Raw genomic sequence first — 13,524 nt, 5'->3', positions numbered from 1 at the left:
GTTCAAAGTGGCACTGAAGTCTCCTTCTGCTTTTCTACCTAATGCAATATAAGCTTTCTGCTTTTACAGCCCCCTTCATGTTCTACCAGCATCCAGAGCCATACCAGCTCAGCACACTGGGTACACTGCTGCTATACTCTTCTGAGAGGACAAAAAAGCAAAGCACTGCTGATCAATGCCAGTCCTTCTCTGTACCTCACAGAAAGGTGGCTCTGGGAGGAAGCTCCCTTTGTTTTGGGAGGAAAACAGATGCATATGCAGCAGAACTGGAACAAACTGTACAGGCTGGAACATAACTAATACTGCAGATCCCACAGCAGTCCCAGTACTCCAAGATTTTAATATCAACCACCTCAAGTACTACATTACTATCAGGTATCATGTGACACATCACTACTTTCAACTGTGAAAGAAGGAAAAATCATTCAGCACCAGTTCACCAAGTGAACACAGGAGCCTCTGTCCCTGGACAAAACCAGTACTATTTCAAATCCTATCATCCAGCAAGAACTGCCACATGGGTCACACCAAAGTTCCTGCCTTCACCAATGGCCCAAAACATACGTCTAAGGTAGCACATACAGCAGAATAAACAGAGCAGTGTTTCTCTTAACACCTCCACAGTCACCAAAGATCCACCTCGCAAGCATTTAGGATGGGGTATTTCTTCACTTAAATAGCGTTTGACCAATTTCTCTTCCATGCACACTCTTCTTATAATCACAAAACAGCAACCACAAAAGTCCCTGTAGCAAGGACTCCCTCTGTACATTGTTAAAAGGATGACTTTATAATTTCAAAATTGCCTCCTGTTAGCATAGTAGTATCTTCATTGGAAAACAGCGCTAATCATCGAACGTGCTGCATTCAAAGGAAGCCATTTCATGCCTCTGATTGCTCCTGCTGCTCTTACATTACTCTACTCTAGCTCTGTACTCTTCTGAAGAAGCCAGGGCAAGAGCTACACACAGTATCCAAGAGGCAAAACACAAATCCAATGTCTGATCATGTGCTCTTACTCTCTCATTCTTTTATCAATTCCCAACATGAAACTTATTTGAATCCTTCCAAGCACTGAGCTGATGACACTGTGAACTGTACACAAGACCTCACTCCTGAGCTCTAAAAAACGTTCACAGCTTGTCACTGAGCATGCAGCATAACAGTCCACGTGTATCACTTTACATTTGTCCATGATGCATTCCAGCTATCACTGTATATCTAGTCTTTTAATATTTTCATCTTCTTGTAGTTGTCAGCTATCTCCAATCTAACTCAGCACAAATGAAGGCGAGCCATACAACTATAAACTTGGCCTTAGATGACTTTCAGTGCATACACTCTGTGTACTCAATGTTACAGTAATGTATGTCTCCCTCAAGCAAAATGTCACAGCCCACATAAACCAGCTGCAGAGCTGGTGTTTTTGGATCCATCATCTGAATCAATGAATTAATAGCCAGCAGCAAACTGCTCTAACTATGCAAATGAGTAAAACGAGAAACAAGGCATCAGTGGCTTCCCAAGCAGTTCTAAAGAAGATCACTGATATTAAAAAAAACAAGTAGTTTCTTTTAAAAGAAGTCTGTCATCTTTGTTATTGCCCAGACACTGTAATTTACACTTCTCCTTTATTCTAGGATGACTGTGTTCAGGAATGATAAATTTAAAGTCATTCTTCAGATATTTCCATCTGGGCCAAAAGATGAGAGCCTCTGGCCTAAAGTCCAGTGCCTGACAAAAGAGCACACCTTATCCCTCTGACTAAAAGGAGGTCCAAGGTGAGCTAAAGCCATTTTTTAATTCTATGATGTGCAACCTGAGAGTTCAGCTCACACTCAACATGGATAAGTGCAGCTTCTGTGCACTGGTAGCAACCAACAGCCTGTGATATGATGTTATGAAAATTCTTTGAGGATTTATGACATAGCCAAACTAGCAGCAAATATTAATGAAGACAGCTGGAGAGAAAATAGAAGACCAAACAGAAAAGCAGTGTGACATCAGGGAGTCAGTGCCCTTTCCAATCAAAGTCGCCTTTAGTGCTTCTCAATCAAACTTACTCTAAGAAAAAGAAATATTTCTTTTTCCTTTAGTCACCTCTTAGGAAATACTGCTTTGAAAAGTACCCAGGAATACCACAGAAAACCCAAAAATTGTTGAAATCTGACCGCAACACAAAGTGATATTAAAAAGGGCAGATACCCTCTGCATTTGGCATATGATAGCAATGTTTGTTGTCATCAAAAATGAAAAGAAAAGCTGATCATTCTTCACGCATTTCACACAGCTGGAACCAGGAGCACCCTCTGAACACGGTATTTTTTTCTAAAATTTATATTTATTATGGTGTCAATTTATTTTGGTAAGGTAACTAGATGTAGGGCAAGTTTTCCTTATAAACAATTTAGTTGACTCAGTGCTGCTAAAACACAAAAATTTGCACCTGCTCTAACAATGATTTCAAGAATTTAAATAGTATTTTTAGAACTTTTAACTGAATTTCTGCAAACCCTTTAGCCACAGTATTTCTACGCAATATCCTACCACCATGCTGTGAATATGACCAGTTTGACAGTTTCTGGTTCTATGAATAATGGCTGGTCTATAAGCACTGTTTACCTCTATTTCCTCCACTATCTCTGACCTGGTAACTTTTTATTTTCTTCTTTCTAACACTGCTAGTTATTTGAAGTCTCCACATCAATAGAGAGAAGCCTCCAAAACTTGCAAGAAGGCCTTACCAACTTCTTCAAAAACCCTTTAAATTTTCTACAGCTTATATAAGGTTGCATTTTTTCAACTTGTCAATATAGAGGCAATACATAAAACAAGTCAGACATCTCCCCATCTTGTACTCCCACATCACAGAGACACAACTGCACATCTTGCAACTTACAGTTTTTGTTCTGCATTCTTAAAATAGAGGCTTCAGGTAGCAGTATTTAGTGTAATAATGCTTCTACAATCCATGAGCACTTGTTAAGATAATATGGAGTACCTCAGCATTGATTTTTTTCTCTGCAAAAACCCTTAAGATAAACACAATCCATATTAAAAAAAAAACCAACTAACAGAAAAAAATCCAAATAACAAAAGAACAAAGTATGGAAATAACAATATAAAAGGGAAACTCATTAGATCTATTCAGAAACTTAAACTTAAGCCGAGCATCTATGAAAACATTTGTCCTTTCACTATTCAAAGTAAAGTAAAAATATTTGCTGGGTCAGTAACATCTGCTGTAATCTGCATGGCAGAAGTCTAGCACTGATGGAAAGGAAATGAGCACTTCTATTCCCTCAAACAGACATCAGCTGCAGCCTTTCTTCACAAGACAACAACTTGGTTTCCAATTGTGAACTGATGGTATAGCCTAGGTTAGAAAAAATAAAAAATATTTCCATAAAGGATTAAAAAAAAGAAAATCCTTTCAATGCATAACCACAATTAAGAAATTAGGATCTCTTTTGGTCTCTAGTAGCGAGCTGAAGAAGTCAATAAGTAATAATTTCAAGCACTGATCCAGTGAATGCACTAATTCCACTGTTGCTCAAAATCACACTAGGTATAGTGAGTGAGCGGGTGAAGAATGAGCTTTAGGCTTCCGTCTTTTTCCTATACCAGACACCATCATCTGGCTTATTAAAAACAGTGCTGAAATACATGTGATTTCTGCACTAGAAAGAGTAGACAGCATAATCTGTCTGTTGAGCTACAGGCAGCATGTCCAGGAGGAAATCAAAAAGACCCCAAAAAAAAAGACAAACAGGATGTAGTAGGCACACTACTAAAGCAGAAGTTCTCTGTAAAAAGAAACCTGAGAGACTTCAGAGGCAGTGTATAATAAATACACAGAGCAGCTATAGCCAACACAGCCAGTGCTGCACTTCTTTGAGCAGCCAAATTGCAAGAGAGCAGACAACTACAGCAAAATGAAGCCAGTTAAGTAGTAATGAATTACAGTTATAGAAGGGGCAGAGAGGGAGGAAAGCTGTCAAACTATAAAAGCAAGCCTCTATAACTAAAACATACAATATTAAAGAGTTCTACCCATGATGACTCTACAGAATAATTTAGGCCAGCCACAAATGTTGACAATTTTTTGTAATAGTTCAACCTCTACTAGAATTAGCTAGGCAATGAATTCCTTGAAAATAAAGTAAACCTTTTTTGCATTTTAGATGAAATTTTAAAGTACAAGAATACTACTTTAAAGCTGCTCGAGTGTGCATTTCCCCCTTTATTCTGGTTTTAAAAACCCCTTAGTCTGCCTGCAGAGAGCAGCACACAAACCACCATCACACAGTAACTTGCAGCCAACTGAAATGACCAACTAGAAATCACATTTGACAGTGAAGTGACTGATTATCTTACTCTATAAAGTCGGGGTTGAAATGAAATGGCAGCTGGGGACCTCGTGTCAAGAACAGCACCAACCACACATCACTTGGTGTGTCCATCACCACCACTAACCTCCCTAACTCTTCTTTCTCAGTTTTGCTGTCCTTGAATGTTTTTTCCAATACAAACACTGAACCAAGGGCTGAAGATGAAAGAAACAATAGAAAAACATAATAAAAAAACACAAACCCCCCCCCCAAACCCTAGTTTGCAAGATCCCTGGATACAAAGCCTCCAAGGGAAAAAAAAACCACTGAACACAAACAAACAACTCCAACAAGAATAAAAACAAACTATCTGCTATTCAACTTTATATTTAACATGTCTCATGTCTATTTAGCTTGTGGATATTTCCCAAAAGACATGTAATAAAAGATTTTAAGATAATTTTAAAACTCCCCCAAAAAACTCTACCAACCAATACCAAAATGGTGGCATCTTTCAGACAGTTTTATCTCACACTACTTTCATCTCCTATGACATCAACTAAACTATGGTTTCGAAAAGAGCTATTTTTAAATAAATGGATATTCTCCCCCAAGTAGGTCAGTGCCTCTACATGGAGTCCATTTCGAGTCTCACTTAGCACTGGAAACACAGAAGGGAAAAAGGACAGTAAGTATTAAGAAACAAACTAACATGCCTTGCCACATTGTATCATTTAGTTCTTTTGTCATATCCTTTTTCAGTTCCTTCATGTTCACCCCAACATTTCATTTTCCTTACAAATTTGCGTACAGATTGATCAGTTAACTGAAAGAATCAGCAGGAGATGATTAAAAAAACCAAAATAAAAAGAAATAAAAAAACCCAACCCAATAAAGAACCCCAGGAACAAACCTAAACCAACTGATTCCATACCAAATCTCTGGGTGAAGCAGTAGCAACAGCACAGGTATCTCATATAAGCCCACAGGTATCTCTTATAGTTGGACAACTTTCCTCCCTCTCTGCCCCTTCTAACTACAATTAGTTATAGAAGGGGCAGTTACAAAAATCAGTTTCTCAGGAAGAGTAGATTGCTACTATCCAGCTGGCAGTATTTCAACCAAGGGACTCTGAAAAACACATTTGCAGGTGTGCACTTTGCACTTCCTTCTGTTCAATGCCTGGAATACCCACAGAAGTGAACTCCCCAGCAGCACATCCCATTCTGCCTTCTCATCAAGCAGCTGTAAGGATGGCAGGACAAGAAACAGCATTATTACAGTTCTAGCCCAAAGGGTTACTATCAGATCTAGTAAAACTTCTTGAACACGTAGGTGCAGAAATGCTAATGAGAGGTGAATCATTCATGCATAAATACTCAAGCATATTCAACATAATCTAAATGAAGTGTGTTTCCCTTAAAGAGAGAAATTACAGTATTTCATCCTGATTCTTCTGTTAACGTGAACAATTCTCATTTGAGAAGTAACTAGGCTGAAGGGCTTTTATCATACATTTCTGTACAGTGCATGCATATCATTCCAATATGGAAGTCATCTGGTTTTCTGTATATTCATGTTTTCCGCTATTAGTTTCTATGCTGAACTCCTTACCCTCTGCCATAGAGAACCTTTCAAAAGTCCTGCTGGTTTCACCATGACAGATATTTTGAGCTAAAATTCTAAGGCATATGTCCCTGTTCCCACTGTAAGACCATATTTTAATGATACCAAAACACAGAATTTAGGCTTTTTAATTACAATTTTCAAGATATGCTGAAATCATATTTTTGTGCTTCAATTCTTCTACTACAAGGTTTATCAAACCTTGAGAGGGGTCCATAGGGATTATTATTACATTACTAATGCTTGGAGAATTTTACCTTTTAACTACTTCCACACTGAGTTCTCTATTTAGAATATAAAGAATTCTAATGAGACCAAGATGATTTTAAAAAAACCCAGGTGTTATTTCAAAGAATTATGCCAAGTCAAGTATTAAAAACCACTTCACGTGTAAATTTAGATGTTATGAAACACAGCTGGCTGGCTGCATTGTTTTTAATTATCTTTATTTTTAAGCTAGAGAGATACCACAGAAAGATAGCTCCCACTATAATTACTATGTAAGGAATATAGTAAGTAAAAGTTAAGATTGTTTCCCTGTGAGTTGCAGTGGCAACTGATACAAAGAATGGTCCACATGTACAGTAAAATTTATCATCCTCGTTTAATATTAAGACTATTACAATATATAGTTGATAAAACTACCATTGATCCGTAAAACAGTTTGGCATTTTGAAATCCTAAAGATTTCATTTATTCTACATCAAATAATAATTTTTAACTTGGTGTTTACTGCACACGTTTTTCAAAGAGGAAGGCAACACATCTGAGAGCAACCAAATCACCAGCAGTCAAACTGCTCTGGATGACAAAACTAAAGAGGAATGAGGAGTGAAGCCACAGCTGGATTGCAAACCATCCCAGTGATTAACAGCACCAAAGCTGTTGGTTTCCCAACTTCCCAAATCCTTTTGTTTTTGGCTTTAGGGAGGAAGCTGGCTGTAAAGAGCTTGCATTACATGGTCCAACATGTACACCAGCTGAGCAGCTATCCTGCATGATTAGCCCTGCCAAATTTTCAAGTGGGAGTTAAATCCTCTCCACACCTTGCTGCCACACCAGAGTACTCAGCAGGCAAGATGCACAGCCAGAAACACAATTCAAAGCAACAAGAAACCCAGGATCATTGTTGATGCCCACAGCACTGAACATCAGAATTGAACATACCAAAAAACAGTCACATTTCCCTAGGGGGACACTGGATGCTTTACAGGTATATCACAAGGCCAGGGACAAGTGAAAATCATTCAGCAACCAGGTTAGAGGCCATCCATTATTACTTCTTTGCCGAAGCTGTGTTTAATCATTATCAAAGTCTTCTTCAAATTAACTCTTGCATGTGTTTGGACAAATAACATGTCAGTGACCCTTCATTACTAATGTATAGAGTATATAATAATGTATATTACATTTGTATGTCAGTATATTACTAATATAATGACATTCAAATAACTTAACTTGGTCTGCACAAAATACCGAGTATTAATATGATTTTGACCTCCCCAGCTGAAAATTTCAACTGTTCAAGAATTCTGAACAGAATAAACCCCAAAACACCTTTTATAGAGTCCCTGTTATTAAATACATGAAAAGAAACACCACCACCCAGCTCAAAAATTAACTTGCTGAATTTGAAACTGCTGTTAAGGAAAAACTCCCTGCTGAAATTCCCAGCTTTCCTTGCAAAATTTTTATGGGGGGGGGGGGTTCATTAGCCCTACCTTCTCCTCCCTTCAAGCATCTAGTCTTCAGCATTGTTTTGAATTTGCAACATTTAGCCCTTTTTTTATCTGATTGAAAAGGAGATTTTTTTTTTATTCACAATCCTCAACTGTACAACAACCACATATTAAGGTTTTTGCCCCAGTCCCTTTAAGGTCTTGTTCCTCATTGTTTCAGTCTCTCAGATAGAAATTGCAGGCTCTTTCCACTGCTCTGAGAACTTACTGGGTTGCAGATGCCCACAGAATTGCAAATAAGAGCACTGAAGGTCAATATTTGGCACAGCTGAACAGAAGGAGGTGACTGCAAACTTCAGTACCATACTGCAGCAGTTTGCAGTCTATTCTCCTCTAAGCTCTCCCTCAACTAAGTGCTACAAAAATAAAGAACACAGAAGGCAATAGGATGGCTTCCTTCCCTTTACCCATCATCAAGGGATTACTCAGACCTTGATTTCACACCATCTGGCAAAGCCTCCCAAGAAGAAACTAAGATAACCTTGAATCTCTTGGTTTGTTAATACACCTTTACTAACTACAATAAGGACATGCTTGCTCCCAGAAGCAAGGGATGGGGAGAAACAAGAAGATGGGTTTCTTGGCATCAGTCTACTTTACAAATTTTCACTGTCCCATATGTGAAAGCAATAAATTACATTTAAGCCAGCATCTGGAATTTTACAACAGTGCATATTGGTAAGATCACACATTCAGAAAATCCTCTGCTGTCAGAAAGCTTCCAGAGAATTATATTTCTCCAGCAACAGCTTTTAATGCCTCAAAACTGCCTTTTTTTTTTTTCCTTTTATAACAGGAAGTCAGCTAAAACTGTTATAGCACCACAGTCAGGATCTGTTCATGACTACAAGACTCTCGGCACTGTGAGATTTCTGCAGTGATCATTAATGAGGGCCTCAGTTTTGCAAATCCCTCTAGAAAAGTCCTAACGCTAATATAATATTACCATAAATGTCATAAGCAATGATTCAACACCTGTAATAAAAAGCCTCACCTCACCCATTCAGTGATCAAGGAGTGAGCAACAGGAGCTGAAACAAAAGCCATTAAACTTTGCCCACATGTGTTTATCCTCAGGTAAATCACCAGCTCTCACCAAGGGGAGAGTACTACATTCTCAACCACTAGCACTAATTCCTTCAACAGGATACAGTCTTCCTCCTTCCCTATCTCAACTTCCTCCTTCCACTGGCAGAGTGGAAATAAACAAGTTGTACAACTAGATCAACTACCACCTATCTGCTGCCTTGGGCACACCAACACAGCAACGGCCAGCCTACGTTAAGATTCAGTGTTTGGGTGGGAACAGCAAATGAAGCTCTCTTCTCTCTGCAGCAGTGCTGTGTCACACCAGCTTAAAGCACACCCTAAACCAAGGCTGCATGTAGCTCTCTACTGCCCAAGTAGTCAGCTGAAATTCCAGCTCTTGCCTCAAACCCACTTGCATTTCTCTTTCCATGCCAACGCTTCTGTGACCACATGGTATGAAAGGTTCAGGCAGCTCAACTAACAGAAAGAAAAACCATATTGAGAAAGAAAAAGCAGGAAGACCCTGCGAGCTGAGCTCCACGAACTGACTCACTATTGGGTTGAAGAGGCACCAGGGTTGGCAGAGCAGTAGAACTGCCTCCTTTCAAGGAGCTGGCCAAGATTCACCAGGAACTGCACCACCAGGGCAAGCTCAGGCTGCCCTCCTATCAGTTCTGATAAGTGCATATTGAACAAGTGAGATTAGCTCACACGCCCAGCTGAAAACTACTCTACTGTAAGGTTAACTTTCCATTACATCAGCAAGCTCATCTAATCACACCACCATATGAACACTGCAAGTTTTCATACACTGTGCACAGAAAACACATACAATCAAGACAGGATTTTTCAGCTGCAGTGCAGTCACATATCAGTCTAGGCTATAAAATCATATGGTAAGGTTCTTACAAAAGAACAAAAAGGAAAGCAGAGGACACTGTTGGGCACACTAGAATTTCCTGCACACTGTAACAGAATTACACATAAATGAAATTCAAAACTGCAACTGGCCAACACTGGAAAAGGTTTGATTTAAGATTTATGTTAATGTTAAGTATTCTTGGCAATTTTGACCACCTCACTAGTCAAGTTTCATTTTATTTAAAGTTCAGTATGAACTATTACATGAATGGTCTTTTAAATGTACAAGATATAAAACCAGGCAATATTTAATGCAATATTCTTCTAAGAATCTACCTGCCCATAATTCAGTCACAATCGTTGGTAGCAGTACCAACCTTCATGCCATCTTACATTTTTCTCAGCATCAACTCCATTGACCTACAATGCTTTTTCAGACAAATGTCACACCAGAAACTCTGCCATCAAGGACTTCAGCTGCCTTTCTGAAAGGTTTCTTTGTAATAACATCACTGTATGATAGACTGATTCCTGCATATATTAAGACTGCTTTGATTTATTTTGATAAACTACTACTTCATAGCTCAACATTCACCAACAATGCTGAAGAGCACACCTCGTATACCTAGTTTGTATTTCTATTTTTCTGGCCATTCTCCTGTCATGCTTTACCCCATAGCACTGGAAAGAAGCCTCATATGGGGTATTCTCTACTTTAGGAGCACACTTCTAAAGATCATTGTCATCTTTTTATCTTTTTTGTCAAACAAAAGAACAGTCTAAAGTAATTTTTCTTTTCTTCAGGTCTCACATCTTTTATTAGTATGATGCAATCTTTCCATTTAAAAAGCTCTATTCTAAAACTGTCAGACCAAAACTATGTGCTCTATCTTAAAATTCATTCCTCTACAATGGGTCATGGGAGGAAGCAATCTACCTAACGTTTTAATCAATCCTCCCCATGGTTGTAAGTCAACACCTTAAGTATTCAGATTAAAAAATAACAAGCACACAACTATTAATAGCTTTAAGTAATAAGAACAATAATTGTAATACGCAAAAAAAGAAAAAAGGCAATTAAGAAAAGCTGTATCTGGAGATGTTATTTTCAATGTTGACCAAAAAAAAAATATCCTAAAGCTTCTGTGCCACTAACAAATAATTCAGCTCTATTTTAGTTTAAGTGCTTCTGAATGTAACACCCAGAGTGATATTGTTCAGCAATACTGCTTCCAAAATTATTTTTAAATGCGTACTGAGCTATCACTGTGTTAAATGACAGAAATGTGGCGTGAAAACAGCCACACAAAGAGCCATTTGAAAATAAGATACAGAAGTATTCTGTTCCCCATGAGTGGCTTTAAGAAGGGCTGCTGGGCAGTGACTGTGAGCAGCAGCCCTGCCAGCCCCTGAGACCAGCAGGTTCCTGTAAGATACATCTGAAGCATGGAATTGCACTGATGCACAAAAAGCAGAAGATTAAGTGGCTTTTGAGGGAAGAAAGTCCAGGACATACATCAGAACAAGGTTTAGTCAGGCGTATGTTTTACATTGCTCTAACTCAAACTCTGTCAAAAGGAAAGTGGATACATATTGGCTTCTGAAGGGGCTATGAACCTACTGGCTACTTTTTGATTTTTTTAACGCAAGGTAAGGAGGCCATGGCTTACAGGAGTTTCACAGCCACTTCCACGCAATGAAGCCAATACCTGGTTTCACAGGGCTGCTGCATTAAACTAAAGTTATGAAATTAAATACTGACCTGATTGTTTCTTATTTTAAAACCCCACATAATAGAAAGGAGCCACCTGACAACATCACAGAGTTATCAGTATGCAGCCATTAAACCAGGGCTGAAAAAAAAAATTGACTCATCCCTGACATACATGAAACTCAGTCCGGCAAGGTGAACAGGAAATCACTGGTTTCTGTGACCTGAGTCCCTGGCCCCTGCAGTTGAGAAATGCCTTCACCTCGCTTGTGCCACCATACCCACCTCTGCAAGATATCTACTCCACAAACATCAGCTCAAGACGTTCAAACCCTCCCAGGGAATAGTTTGTGACCGCCTACAGTTTAACACTACCCCAAATTTGAATTACTAATTTAAACGAGGCTTAACTAAACTACTTAAATGGTGACTAAATGCCATTCTAATTACAGAGCACACATTTGCAATTAACTAGCTCATTTCAGGAGCTGGAGCACCAACTTTGAGAAAAGAGAACGTCACTCATACATACATACACATCTCTGGTCTAGACAGGTTAAGTGAAGAGTCTTCAATAAACTGAAGGTAAAAATGTGTGTCATACTACAGTCCTCTCTCCTACACCCTCTCTGAAGCAAATTTCCCTTCACTGACTTTATGCTTAAAATGAGGTTTTGAAACTGCAGCCATTGTATTTTGTAAATCTTTGTTGTCTTAATGGGTATTTTAAGATAGTAATAAAAAAACCACCACAGCAGCACTGAGTTATTAGATCTGAAGAAAATAAAGCACACGAAGTATGAGCCTGCCCCATGAAAGAGACCAAATACCACTAAGTTGACAGCCACCTAAAGAAAAAAAAAATCTGCTGTGCACATTTAGACATTTCTATGCAAGAAAAAAAGCAAAACCTCTTGTACTTTAGCTTACAAAGCAGACAAAATTGACCTTTAATTTCTACACAAGATAAACAATCGAGTTTTTATCCCTATACACAGAAACACACACGCACTGAGTACATATCTGAAGCACTGATTCAACTGAGACCAGTTACTTGTCCTTACGGGTAAGCAGAAGCAAATGCTGTGAGTTATTATCAGTGCATGGATGATATGCAGAGTTCTTGTTACTGTGCCTCAATTTAAAAATGACTTAAGTAACAACCCTTTCTTCCATAGTAGCAAACACAGAACAGGTGACGCTCTTGGATTCCAATTCAGGTTTCAACACAGACAAGGTAGTAATTAACTTTAAAGCAATGGCTTCTTGAAACTCACTCTCCTAAGGTAAAAAAATTCTATTTATTGATTTTTGTTATTCGCGAGTCAGCTTAAAAAAATGCAGTCATCCAAAGTCAGATTGAATTACTGCTCATATGTTCACAAATCAACGGCTAAAAATGCTAGTAATCTCACAAACTAAGCAGGTATCAACTGAAAGATGCTAAACGCTACACAAAAATATATCTTCCCTTATTTCCTAGAATGTCAGCACGTAAAAACTTTATATAGAATCATAAAGAAGAAATAATATTAGTTTGATACCTCAGTGAAAGTTCTAGACAGAAATTAAATTATCATTTAGCACTGAGCAGCTATTACTAGGAAAAAAAATCTCACTTCCATAAGAAGGTATGGTGTACCTTTTAAGCCCAGATGGCCCATCTAACTTTCCTGGGAACAAAATTTGCATATTTTACATAAACTGACATTTTTTCGGTCAGGATATTAATACAGACCATAGGTATTTCGACATATAGAAGCATTTCTTGCACTAAGCCTAACCTGAAGCCACTGTCAGTCAGAGGGAGATTACAATGGCCAGGAAAAAACATTCAGTGAATGGGTAGTTCTGACAGTCTTCTGTTCAGCGATATTTCATCTGCAGGAGGCGGCACACGAACTGCACGCAGAAGATTCCTGAACGCTGTCTTTTCTCGGAATTACATTTGCACATAACTGGTTCAGCGTGAAGCCAACAACTTCACGCTAAAATAAGTTTAGCTGCTTTTCCTTAAGTCGCCCATTAAAACAATCTTTGTGCATAATCGCCCCTTTTCTCAGCCACCCTCCTGAAACACTAAGCACCCCTTCCATTTATTCTGCAAGACTGGTTCGCTAAGCGAGCGGATCAAACAGAAACTGCTCAAAAAGGTGTTTCATGCAGACTCCCGGGCAGCTGCTCGAAAATTGTAATTTCTACTTTCTCCTTTTTACAAACGACCGGT

Source organism: Serinus canaria, chromosome 2 (genome assembly GCF_022539315.1).
Source record: "Serinus canaria isolate serCan28SL12 chromosome 2, serCan2020, whole genome shotgun sequence".
NCBI classification, from domain to species: Eukaryota; Metazoa; Chordata; class Aves; order Passeriformes; family Fringillidae; genus Serinus; species Serinus canaria.
This window is presented reverse-complemented; position numbering follows the sequence as displayed.